The following is a 12,182-nucleotide window of genomic DNA, read 5'->3' as shown; positions in this document are numbered from 1 at the left end:
TGTATGGATGCATCTTGGACTCGCTGGTCGCTGCTGGGAACTATGTTGTCTAAATAGCATGCCATTTTTACATAATGACAATAATACGCACAAAAGAAAGAGGCACTCCGATACACCCTTAGTTACACATAAAGGAGGGCATCATACACACCCTTTAAAAATTATGATTGATGGCCTGCTGATGACCCTCAAAAACATTAGGGGCAATGGCCTGCTGATCTGACCATCTAAAACATTATGGGCGGTGGCCTGCTGCGCTTTGGTGACTCTAGTTAACCTGGGGCCGATGGCACGTCCCCGTGACGGCGACGATCCATTCGGACGTCTGGTCTATCAACTTTCAATGTAATTGTCAGCTCAAAACCATTGTAAACTACGGGTAACGGGGAATCAGTGTTTGATTTCGGAGAGGAAGCCTGAGAAATGGCTACTACATCCAAGGAAGGCAAGCGGGTGGCGCGACTCGTGGAGGTAGTGACGATAAATAACAATACAGGACTCTTAAGATGCCCTGTTATTGGAATGAGTAATACAAAATTACAGGGAATGTCACTGTGGTATTTTGGATGAGAAAACATGATACAGGAGAGGCCCTGCTGCTGATTTGTAGATAACGTCTGCCTGATCCCACGTCCCCGTGATGACCACAATCCATTTGAATATCTTCCCTATCAACTTTCGATGTTCTTTTATGTGCCTAACATAGGGACCACCGGTAACGGGGAATCATTGTTCGATTTCAGAGCGAGAGCCTGATAAACAGCTACGGCTACTACTTCAAAGCAAGGCAGCATTAAGTTGCGGGCCTGCAGGTGAGCTAACCCTGTAAAAGATTTTAGGTGCGAGCCTGCTGGTGAGCTGACCCTGTAAAACATTATATGCGAGGGCCTGCAGCTGAGCTGACCCTCTAAACAATTTTATGCAAGGGTCTGCATGTGAGCTGACCCTGTAAAAGATTTGAGTTGCGGGCCTGCATCTGAGCTGGCCCAGTAAAAGATTTGAGTTTCAGGCCTGCAGCTGAGCTGATCCTGTAAAAGATTTGAGTTGTGGGCCTGCAGGTGAGATGACCCAGTAAAAGGGCCTGCTGGTGAGCTGAGGTGGAACTGACAAACCAACTTGATTTTGATGTCTGTATTAATCTGCAGGTGACGGTCATACAGCTCTACAGATTTGTTTTCATCTGCATCTTTCTTAACATTGAAAGCACAGGCGGTCAAGGGCTGCAAAAGCACCTTGAGGCGATTTAGTTCGCAATTGTAGCGCTATATAAGTTCATTCATTCATTCATTCATTCACAATATGTGGCCTTAGTCTTTTATCAAGACTCAGTCATTGTGCCACTATGTGGCCTCCTCATGCTGCCATCTCCACACCATGTCACCTTGCCACTCATTTTTATCACCATGCTGCTGCTGGTGCTGCTTGAAAGGCCTTAAACTGATCACCAGGCCCACAATTTAATAAAGGTTTTGGAATCGATAAACCCAACTTGCTTTTGTGGGCTGCATCACTGGCCTAGCTAGAAATGACTGGGCCTCACAGCAAATTTTCAAATGGGGCTCCATCCCACAGTAATATTTTAGCGACCCTTTCCTTTTATGCTGCCCCCATTCCTGTGGCTAGTAAAGATCTCTCTCTCAGACCAGGGCCGGCAGCTGTTCCATCTGTTTTATACACTGTCTATACTGTCACTGTATATAAATTCATTGTGTAATACTGTTGAGGGGGCCCTGACCAAATCCTTTAGTCCTCCTCCTCCTGGATGGGCCCCTTGTGGGTCAGGGCCCCAAAGCTGCAGCTTCCCCTGCTTTCCCTATAGCTACGCCCCTGGTCTGCATTAATCTGCAGGTGACCGTCATACAGCTCCACAGATTTCCTTATATCTACATCTTTCTAAACAATCTGTGGGTGTAGTCTTTTATCCAGACTCAGTCATTGTGCCACTATGTAGCCTCCTCATGCTGCCATTTCCACACCATGTCACCTTGCCACTCCTTTATTTTGACCATGCTGCTGCTGATTCTACTTAAAAGGCCTTAAACTGATCACCAGGCCCACAATTTAATTAAGGTTTTGGAATCGATAAACCCAACTTGCTTTTGTGGGCTGTACTACTGGCGTAGCTAGAAATGACTGGGCCCAACAGCAAATTTTCAAATGGGGCTCCATCCCACAGTAATTTTTTAGTGACCCCTTCCTTTCATGCCGCCCCCATTCCTGTGGCTAGTAAAGATTGCTCTCTCAGACCAGGGCCGGCAGCTGTTCCATCTGTTTTATACACTGTCTATACTGTCACTGTATATAAATTCATTGTGTAATACTGTTGAGGGGGCCCCGACCAAATCCTTTAGTCCTCCTCCTCCTGGATGGGCCCCTTGTGGGTCAGGGCCCCAAAGCTGCAGCTTCCCCTGCTTCCCCTATAGCTACGCCCCTGGTCTGCATTAATCTGCACATGACCATGATACAGAGCCACAGATTTCGTTCCATCTGCATCTTTCTAAACAATCTGTGGCCTTAGTCTTTTATCCAGACTCAGTCATTGTGTCACTATGTGGCCTCCTCATGCTTCCATCTCCACACCATGTCACCTTGCCACTCATTTGTATCACCATGCTGCTAACAATGATGCTTAAAATACCTTAAACTGATCACCAGGCCCACAATCTAATTAAGGTTTTACGCACAAAACCAGTAAAAGTAAAAAAAATCGATTTTATAGGAAAAATTGATTGAAAACATTCTTTTTTGTATATTTACTTGTATATAAAGTGCCAGTGCTGCCAAAAATTACAAGGAAGAGGCACTCCGATACAACCTGCATATCACATAAAGGAGGGCCTCATTCACATTTAGTTGCGGGCCTGCAGGTGAGCTGACCCTGTAAAATATTTCAGTTGCGGGCCTGCAGGTGAGCTGACCCTGTAAAAAATTAGATGTGAGGGCCTGCTGGTGAGTGAATCCTGTAAAATATTAGATGTGAGGGCCTGCTGGTGTCCCCAAGCTTTAAATACTGCAATAATATTCTGGGTTTAAAAAAACACCAATTTTTGGCAATGTCCTAAATCTGGTGCCTTTGCAGCATTTGTCAGTGTAAAATATAAGCTTGAAATACTGTAATAATTTTCTGCTATTAAAAAAACACCCATTTTGGGCAAAATACTAAATTTGCGGCGTTTGCAGCATCTGTCATTGTTAAATACAAGTTTGAAATACTGAAATAATTTTCTGGGTTTAAAAAAGCACCCATTTTTGGCAATACCCTACATCTGGTTCCTATGCTGCATTTGTCAGTGTGAAATATAAGCTTGAAATACTGCAATAATTATCTGGGTTTTAAAAAACACCCTTTTTGGGCAAAATACTAAATTTGCAGCCTTTGCTACATCTGTCAGTGTGAAATACATGCGTTTGATAATGCTGTTATATTCTGCTATTAAAAAAAACACATTTTGAGCAAAATACTAAATTTGCGGCGTTTGCTGCATCTGTCATTGTTAAATACAAGCTTGAAATACTGCACTAATTTTCTGGGTTTAAAAAAGCACCCATTTTTGGTAATACCCTACATCTGAAGCCTATGCTGCATTTGTCAGTGTGAAATATAAGCTTGAAATACTACAATAATTTTCAGGGTTTTAGAAAAACACGCTTTTTGGGCAAAATACTAAATTTGCAGCCTTTGCTGCATCTGTCAGTGTGAAATACACGCGTTAGATACTGCTGTTATATTCAGCTATTAAAAAAAACACCCAATTTTGGGCAAAATACAAAATTTGCAGCCTTTGCTACATCTGTCACTGTGAAATACATGCGTTAGATACTGCTGTTATATTCTGTTATTTAAATAAACACCCATTTTGGGCAAAATACTAAATTGGCGGCCTTTTCTGCATCTGTCAGTGTGAAATACAAGCTTGAAATACTACAATAATTTTCTGGGTTCAAAAAAGCACCCATTTTGGGCAATACCCTACATCTGGGGCCTATGCTGCATTTTTCAGTGTGAAATATAAGCTTGAAATACTGAAATAATTATCTGGGTTTTGTAAAAACACTCTTTTTGTGCAAAATACTAAATTTGCGGCCTTTGCTGCATCTGTCAGTGTGAAATACATGCGTTAGATACTGCTGTTATATTCTGTTATTTAAAAAATACAAATTTTTGGCAAAATACTAAATTTGTGGCTTTTGCTGCATCTGTTAGTGTGAAATACACGGGTTAGATACTGATGTTATGTTCTGTTATTAAAAAAAACCATTTTGGCCAAGATGCTAAACTTGCGGACAATAAGGAGAGCATCGAATAAGGGACGTGGCCCCGGTCGTGGTGCTGCTGGTGGATCTGTGCCAGCTACATGCACAAGTGAAACGCCTTCCTCATGTGTGAGTAGGTGACAGAACCTTCAGCATTATTTTGTCGGGCCTAATGCAACTCTACAGTTGAAAAACACAGAAATCACTGCAGCTCTTACCTCTCACCTCCTGGTGGAGCACGGATAATCAGACCTGGACTCAGTCTGGAGCAAAATGTGAAAATAATACGGATTCCAGCTCTTCATAATAAAAAGGCTCTTTTATTCGACTTCCTTAAAATCAGACATCAAAAGTGCAACTAATGCAACTCTACGAATGGTGAGGCCAGAACAAGTACAGGAGATAGTAGATTAGGTTGCTGACATTGCCTCCAGTTCCTTTACATTGTCTCCCATCCAGTCTCCTGCTGAAAGATCAGAGTTAGCACCTTCAGCCGATGTCCATCAGTCTTTCACCTCACCTCCTTGCAAATCAGCCAAGCAGTCTGAGCCCCAAGTCATGCAGCAGTCTCTTCTACTTTTTGATGACTCTGCTACAGTGGCGACTCTAGAAACAATATATAGGGGGGGCACAAAGATACCACAGTCAAAAATGGGGGGGCACAAACAAAATAAGTATATATCAATAAGATTACAAAATACGAGAGAGTTGCGGTCTGCAGGGATACAGTTATAATAAAGCAATTTACTTACAAAAGAAGCTACTCAGTCGTCTGCTGTGCTGTCCCCTGCTTGCTTCCACGGATTCTTCCCCCTTCTTTCTGTCTCTCGTCAGTGCGCAGGCGCACTGTTATGGTGGATCTGTGGAAGACACACTGTTATGGGGGCATCTGTGGATGACACATTATGCCTCTCATTAGCCCTCATTATGCCTCTCATATCAGCCCCCATATCAGCCCTTATGCCTCATTAGCCCCCATATCAGCCCTTATGCCTCATTAGCCCCCATTATGCCTCTTATTAGCCCCATATGCCTCCTATTATCCCCCATATGCCTCCAATTAGCCCCCATATGCCTCCAATTAGCCCCCATATGCCTCCAATTAGCCCCATATGCCTCCTATTAGCCCCATATGCCCCCACATGCCTCCAATTAGCCCCCATATGCCTCCAATTAGCCCCCCATATGCCTCCTATTAGCCCCCATATGCCTCCTATTAGCCCCCATATGCCTCCTATTAGCCCCATATGCCTCCTATTAGCCCCCATATGCCTCCTATTAGCCCCATATGCCTCCTATTAGCCCCCATATGCCTCCTATTAGCCCCCATATGCCTCCAATTAGCCCCCATATGCCTCCAATTAGCCCCCATATGCCTCCTATTAGCCCCCATATGCCTCCTATTAGCCCCCATATGCCTCCAATTAGCCCCCATATGCCTCCAATTAGCCCCCATATGCCTCCTATTAGCCCCATATGCCTCCAATTAGCCCCCATATGCCTCCAATTAGCCCCCATATGCCTCCAATTAGCCCCCATATGCCTCCTATTAGCCCTCATATGCCTCCTATTAGCCCTCATATGCCTCCTATTAGCCCCCATATGCCCCCATATGCCTCCTATCAGCCCCATATGCCTCCTATTAGCCCCATATGCCTCCTATTAGCCCCATATGCCTCCTATTAGCCCCAAATATGCCTCCAATTAGCCCCCAAATATGCCTCCAATTAGCCCCCAAATATGCCTCCAATTAGCCCCCATATGCCTCCAAATGCCCCCATATGCCTCCAATTAGCCCCCAAATATGCCTCCAATTAGCCCCCAATATGCCTCCAAATGCCCCCATATGCCTCCTATTAGCCCCCATATGCCTCCTATTAGCCCCCATATGCCTCCTATTAGCCCCCATATGCCTCCTATCAGCCCCATATGCCTCCTATTAGCCCCATATGCCTCCTATTAGCCCCATATGCCTCCTATTAGCCCCAAATATGCCTCCAATTAGCCCCCAAATATGCCTCCAATTAGCCCCCAAATATGCCTCCAATTAGCCCCCATATGCCTCCAAATGCCCCCATATGCCCCCAATTAGCCCCCAAATATGCCTCCAATTAGCCCCCAAATATGCCTCCAATTAGCCCCCATATGCCTCCAAATGCCCCCATATGCCTCCTATTAGCCCCCATATGCCTCCAATTAGCCCCCAAATATGCCTCCAAATGCCCCATATGGCTCCAATTAGCCCTCATATGCCTCCTATTAGCCCCCATATGCCTCCAATTAGCCCCCATAATGCCCCCAGCAGCCACATTTTTTATAAAATAAAAAATAAAAACACTTACCTCTCCTGCTCCTGGACGGACGCCGCCTGCCATTTTCTCCTCAGTCGACTGTGCTCTAAACTGGCGCGCACAGCGTGAGATCACAGAGCGACCTTACGCTGTGCGCAGCCCTGCACAGCCGACAGCCGAGGACCAGGAAGTGGTGAGTACAGAGCGTTTACCACTTCCTGGTCCTTCGGTACTAATGAGCGCTTCCATAATGGAGGCGCTCATTAGTATTCACTCTGGGGAATCAGCGGGGGGGCACCCGGGGGGGCCAGGGACAACATAGGGGGGGCAATTGCCCCCCCTCGCCCCCCTCTAGCGACGCCACTACTCTGCTAGCAGGGTTTCCCAGGGCCATTCACATAGCTGTGCCCCAAAAGTGGAAGAGATTGAGTGCACCGATGCCAAACCACTTATGTTTCAAGATGAGTACATGGGAGGACCACCGCAGAACGTCTTGGATGATGATGAAACACAGGTGCCAACTGGTTTGGCTTTCGAAAGTGTGCAGAGGAACAAGGAGGGCAGGGTTGAAGATTGGGTGGAAGATGATGTGGAGGACGATGAGGTCCTCGACCCCACATGGAATCAAGGTCATGCGAGTGACCTGTGTAGTTCGGATAAAGAGGCGGTGGTCGCACAGAGCCACCAGCACAGCAGAGGAGGGAGCAGGGTGCAAAAGCGGAGCTGCCGTCCCCTAGACAGTACGCCTGCAACTGCCAACCGCAGCAAGGGACCGAGCACACTAAAGCCAGCTTCAAGGAGTTCCCTGGCGTGGCAGTTCTTCAGACAATGTGCTGACGACAAGACAAGTGTTGTTAAACGCGAATATTCGAATAGCGAATATTAATCGCGAATATCGCAACTTCGCTAATTTGCAAATATTTCGAATATAGTGCTATATGTTCGCTATATCGAATATTCGTCATTTTTTTACATCTGAAAACATGATTCCTTCCTGCTTCTTTCTTGTGGGTCAATGAGTCATTGGCCTACAAGCAACTTAGGAAGGAAGGAATCATGTTTTCATATGGAAAAAAAAAACTAATATTCTAAATAACGAATATTTTCGCTATATTGCTATTCTTCACATTCTAAAACAAGAATATATAGCAATATAGCGAATATTCGTAAAATACACATATAGACTGAAATTAAGCTAATATAGTGCTATACCATTTTTTTTTCTAGTGTGATTTATTTCCAAATCTCAAGTTCAGAAGAGAAAAAAAAATTAGTCTATAAATTTTTTTTTTAAAGTGCTATATTAGCTAAATTACAGTCTATATGTGTATTTTACGAATATTCGATATATTGCTATAACTTTGTTTTTTAAAATATTCGTTATATTCTGAAACAAGAATATTTTGCAATATAGCGAATATTTGTAAAAATACACATATAGACTACAATGTAGCTAATATAATGCTGTAGTTTTTTTTGTAGTGTAAATTATTGACTATAAAAAAAGCAAATAGCACTATATTAGTTAAATTGCAGTCTATATGTGTATTTTACGAATATTCGCTATATTGCTATAACTTAGGTTTTTAGAATATTCGTCATATTCTAAAACAAGAATATATACAGCGAATATTCGTAAAATACATAGCCATTAGCCAACCAATAGGAAAGTTGCCTTATACAGTTAAAATCGCAATACGCGAATAATTAAATCGCATATTATTCGCGATGAATACAATAATGACGAATATTCGATTTCGACGAATATAAGACGAATATTCAATCGAATATTCGCAAAGTATTGCAAAATCGAATATGGCACGAGTGGTTTGCACGCTGTGCAGTCAGAGGCTGAAGCCAGGCATAAACGTTCTCAACCTGAGCACAACCTGCATGACCAGGCATCCAAGTGCAAAGCACGAGCTGCAGTGGAGTAGACATCTCAAAAACCAAGAAAGGTCTCTGTCTCCTCCTGCTTCCCCTTCTGCTGCAGTCTCGGCCTCTTCATCCACCTCTGGAGTGACAGTGGCACCTGCCACCCCACAAACAGAGGATCTGCTAGCAACACCACCACCTGGGTCACCAAGCATCTCCATAATGTCCCACGGAAGCGTGCAGCTCTCCATCTCCCAAACACTGGAGCAAAAGAGAAAGTACCCTTTCTACCCACCCGCGATCCCTGGCCCTGAATGCCAGCATTTCAAAATTCCTGTCCATTGAAATGCTGTAATTCCGTCTGGTAGAGACGGAGAGTTTTAAAAGCTTTATGGCGGTGGCTGTCCCACAGTACGTCATGCCCAGCCGCCACTACTTTTCCAGGCGAGCCATCCTTTCCCTGCACAACCGAGTGGGGGATCAAATCAGGTGTACATTGCGCAACGCCATCTGTGGCAAGGTCCACCTAACTACGGATACGTGGACCAGTAAGCACGGTCAGGGACATTATATCTCCCTAATAGCACACTGGGTAAATGCAGTGGCGGCTGGGCCTGAGGCAGATAGAAGTTTAGCGCACGTCCTTCCACCACCGAGGATTGCAGGGCGCTTCAGTTTGCCTCCTGTTGCTTCCTCCTCCTACTCCCCTTCCTCATCCTCTACCGCCTGCTTATCCGGTCAGCGTAACACCTTCACCACCAACTTCAGCACAGCCAGGGGTAAACGACAGGAGGCAGTTTTAAAACTTATCTGTTTGGGGGACAAACCCCACACCACGCAGGAGCTGTGGACGGGCATGGAACAACAGACCGATGAGTGGTTGGTGCCAGTGAGCCTCAAGCCCAGCCTGGTGGTGTGAGATAATGGGCAAAATCTCGTAGCAGCTCTGGAACTAGCCAGTTTGACGCACATCCCTTGTCTGGCGCATGTGCTGAATTTGGTGGTGCAGAGATTCCTTAAAAATTACCCCGATATGTCAGAGCTGCTGCAGAAAGTGCTGGCCGTCTGTGCATGCTTTCGGCGTTCTCGCCCTGCTGCTCGCCTGTCAGCGCTGCAGCGTAACTTCGGCCTTCCTGCTCACCGCCTCATATGCGATGTGCCCACAGGTGGAACTCCACCTTGCACATGCTGGCCAGACTGTGCGAGCAGCAGCAGACGATAGTGGAGTTTTAGCTGCAGCACGCACGGGGGAGTCGCTCTGAGGAACAGCACCACTTCCCCACCAAGGACTGGGCCTCCATGCGAGACCTATGTTCCTTGTCGCGCTGTTTAGAGTACTCCACCAACATGGCCAGTGCCGATAATGCCGTTATCAGCGTTACTATCCCACTTCTATGCCTCCTTGAAAAAATGCTTCTGGCAATGATGGAAGAGTATGTCACACAGTAGGAGGAGGAGGAAGAGGGATCATTTCATAAGGTTTCCGGCCAGTCATTCACAAGTGGCTCTGATGGTGGGTTCCTTCCCCTTTAAACGCCAGGTACACAATTGGGCCAGGGCACAGTTCTGGAGGATGATGAGGTGGAGGATGAGGAGGAGGAGATGAAGGAGGAGGAACTGTGTTCATAGCAGGGTGGCACCCAAACCAACTTATGGCCATCACTGGTGCGTGGCTGGGGGTATACAGACGATACACCTCCCACAGAGGACAGCTTGTTGTTGCCTCTGGGCAGCCTGGCACACATGAGCGATTACATGCTGCAGTGTCTCCGCAATGACCGCCGAGTTGCCTACATTCTAACTTGTGCTGATTACACGCTGCTGGATCCCCGTTACAAGGACAGCGTACCGTCCTTAATTCCGTCACTGGAGCAAGATCGTAAGACGCGCAAATACAAGCGCATGCTGGTAGACGCGCTGCTGGTGGCATTCCCACCTGACAGCGGGGGCACAGTGGAAGCACAAGGCGAAGGCAGAGGAGGAGAAAGAGGTCGACAACGCAGCTGGGGCACAACCAGCATCTCAGAAGGCAGGCTTAGCAAGGCCTAAATTTGGAAAAGCTTTGTCAGCACGCCACAACAACCAGCACCACCAGCTGATATAGAACATCTTAGCAGGAGGCAGCAGTTCATCAAAATGTTGGAGCAGTATGTGTGCACACGACTACACTTACTGAATGACGGGTCTGCCCCCTTCAACTTCTGGTCTTCCAAATTGGGCCTATGGCCTGAGCTTGCTATTTACGCCTTGGAGGTGCTGACCTGCCCTGCAGCCAGTGTATTATCTGAATGTGTGTTTTAGCACGGCAGGGGGCGTTATCACAGACAAGCTCAGCCGCCTGTTCACAGCCAATGTGGACAAGCTCACGTTCATTAAAATGAACCAGGCATGGATCCCACAGGACTTGTCAGTACCTTTTGCACAATAGACATCTATAGCAGCCTTACCCAGCCATTAGTTATACTACAGCGCAATTACTCATTGTTGCATTTTTTACATTTGCCACTCTTTTGGGGTGTACCCTAATAAAAAATAAAAATGAAAACCAAAAACCTGTATTGGCTACCTCGTCCTTCTCCACCGCCGCTTCCACCTACACCGCTACGTCCACCGCCGCCTCAACCTCCGACTCCATATGGACCTCCACCTCATACATCAATATTATTTTTATTAATTTGTACATATTTTATTTTATGTAATTTCACAAATTTGTCTGTTACATTTTTGGGTGAAATTCACATATTTTTGGCAGTGATATACCCCTGCTCTACCTAGTAGACAGGTAAACAAATTTCACTAATTTGTCTGTTACATTTTCAGGTGAAACTCACCCATTTTTGGCTGTGATATACCCCTGCTCTACCTAGTTGACAGGTTAATAAATTTCACTAATTTTTCTGTTACATAGTTGGGTGACATTCATAAATTTTTGGCTGTGATATACCCCTGCTCTACCTAGTGGACAGGTTAATACATTTCACACCTTTTTCTTTTACATTGTCGGGTGACATTCACCAATTATTGGCTGTGATATACCCCTGCTCTATCTAGTGAACAGGTTAATAAATTTCACACATTTTTCTGCTACATTGTCGGGTGACATTCACCAATATTTGGCTGTGATATATCCCTGCTATACCTAGTTGACAGGTTAATACATTTCACTAATTTTTCTGTTACATAGTTGGCTGACATTCACCAATTTTTGGCTGTGATATACCCCTGCTCTACCTAGTAGACAGGTTAATACATTTCAAAAATATTATTGTTACATTGTTGCGTGACATTCACCAATTTTTGGCTGTAATATACTCCTGTTCTACCTAGTAGACAGGTTAATAAATTTCACACATTTTTCTGTTACATTGTCGGGTGACATTCACCAATTTTTGGCTGTGATATACCCCTGCTCTACCTAGTTGACAGGTTAATACATTTCACAAATTTTTCTGTTACATAGTTGTCTGACATTCACAAGTTTTTGGCTGTGATATACCCCTGCTCTACCTAGTAGACAGGTTAATACATTTCAAAAATATTATTGTTACATTGTTGCGTGACATTCACAAATCTTTGGCTATGATATACCCCTGCTATACCTAGTAGACAGGTTAATAAATTTCACAAATTTTTCTGTTACATTATCGGGTGACATTCACCAATTTTTGGCTGGTATATACCCCTGCTCTACCTAGTTGACAGGTTAATACATTTCACTAATTTGTCTGTTACATTTTCAGTTGAAATTCACCAATTTGTGGC

Source organism: Bufo gargarizans, chromosome 5, assembly GCF_014858855.1.
Source record: "Bufo gargarizans isolate SCDJY-AF-19 chromosome 5, ASM1485885v1, whole genome shotgun sequence".
Lineage (NCBI taxonomy): Eukaryota > Metazoa > Chordata > Amphibia > Anura > Bufonidae > Bufo > Bufo gargarizans.
The sequence above is the reverse complement of the archived record's forward strand: the minus strand, read 5'-3'. Positions refer to the sequence as shown.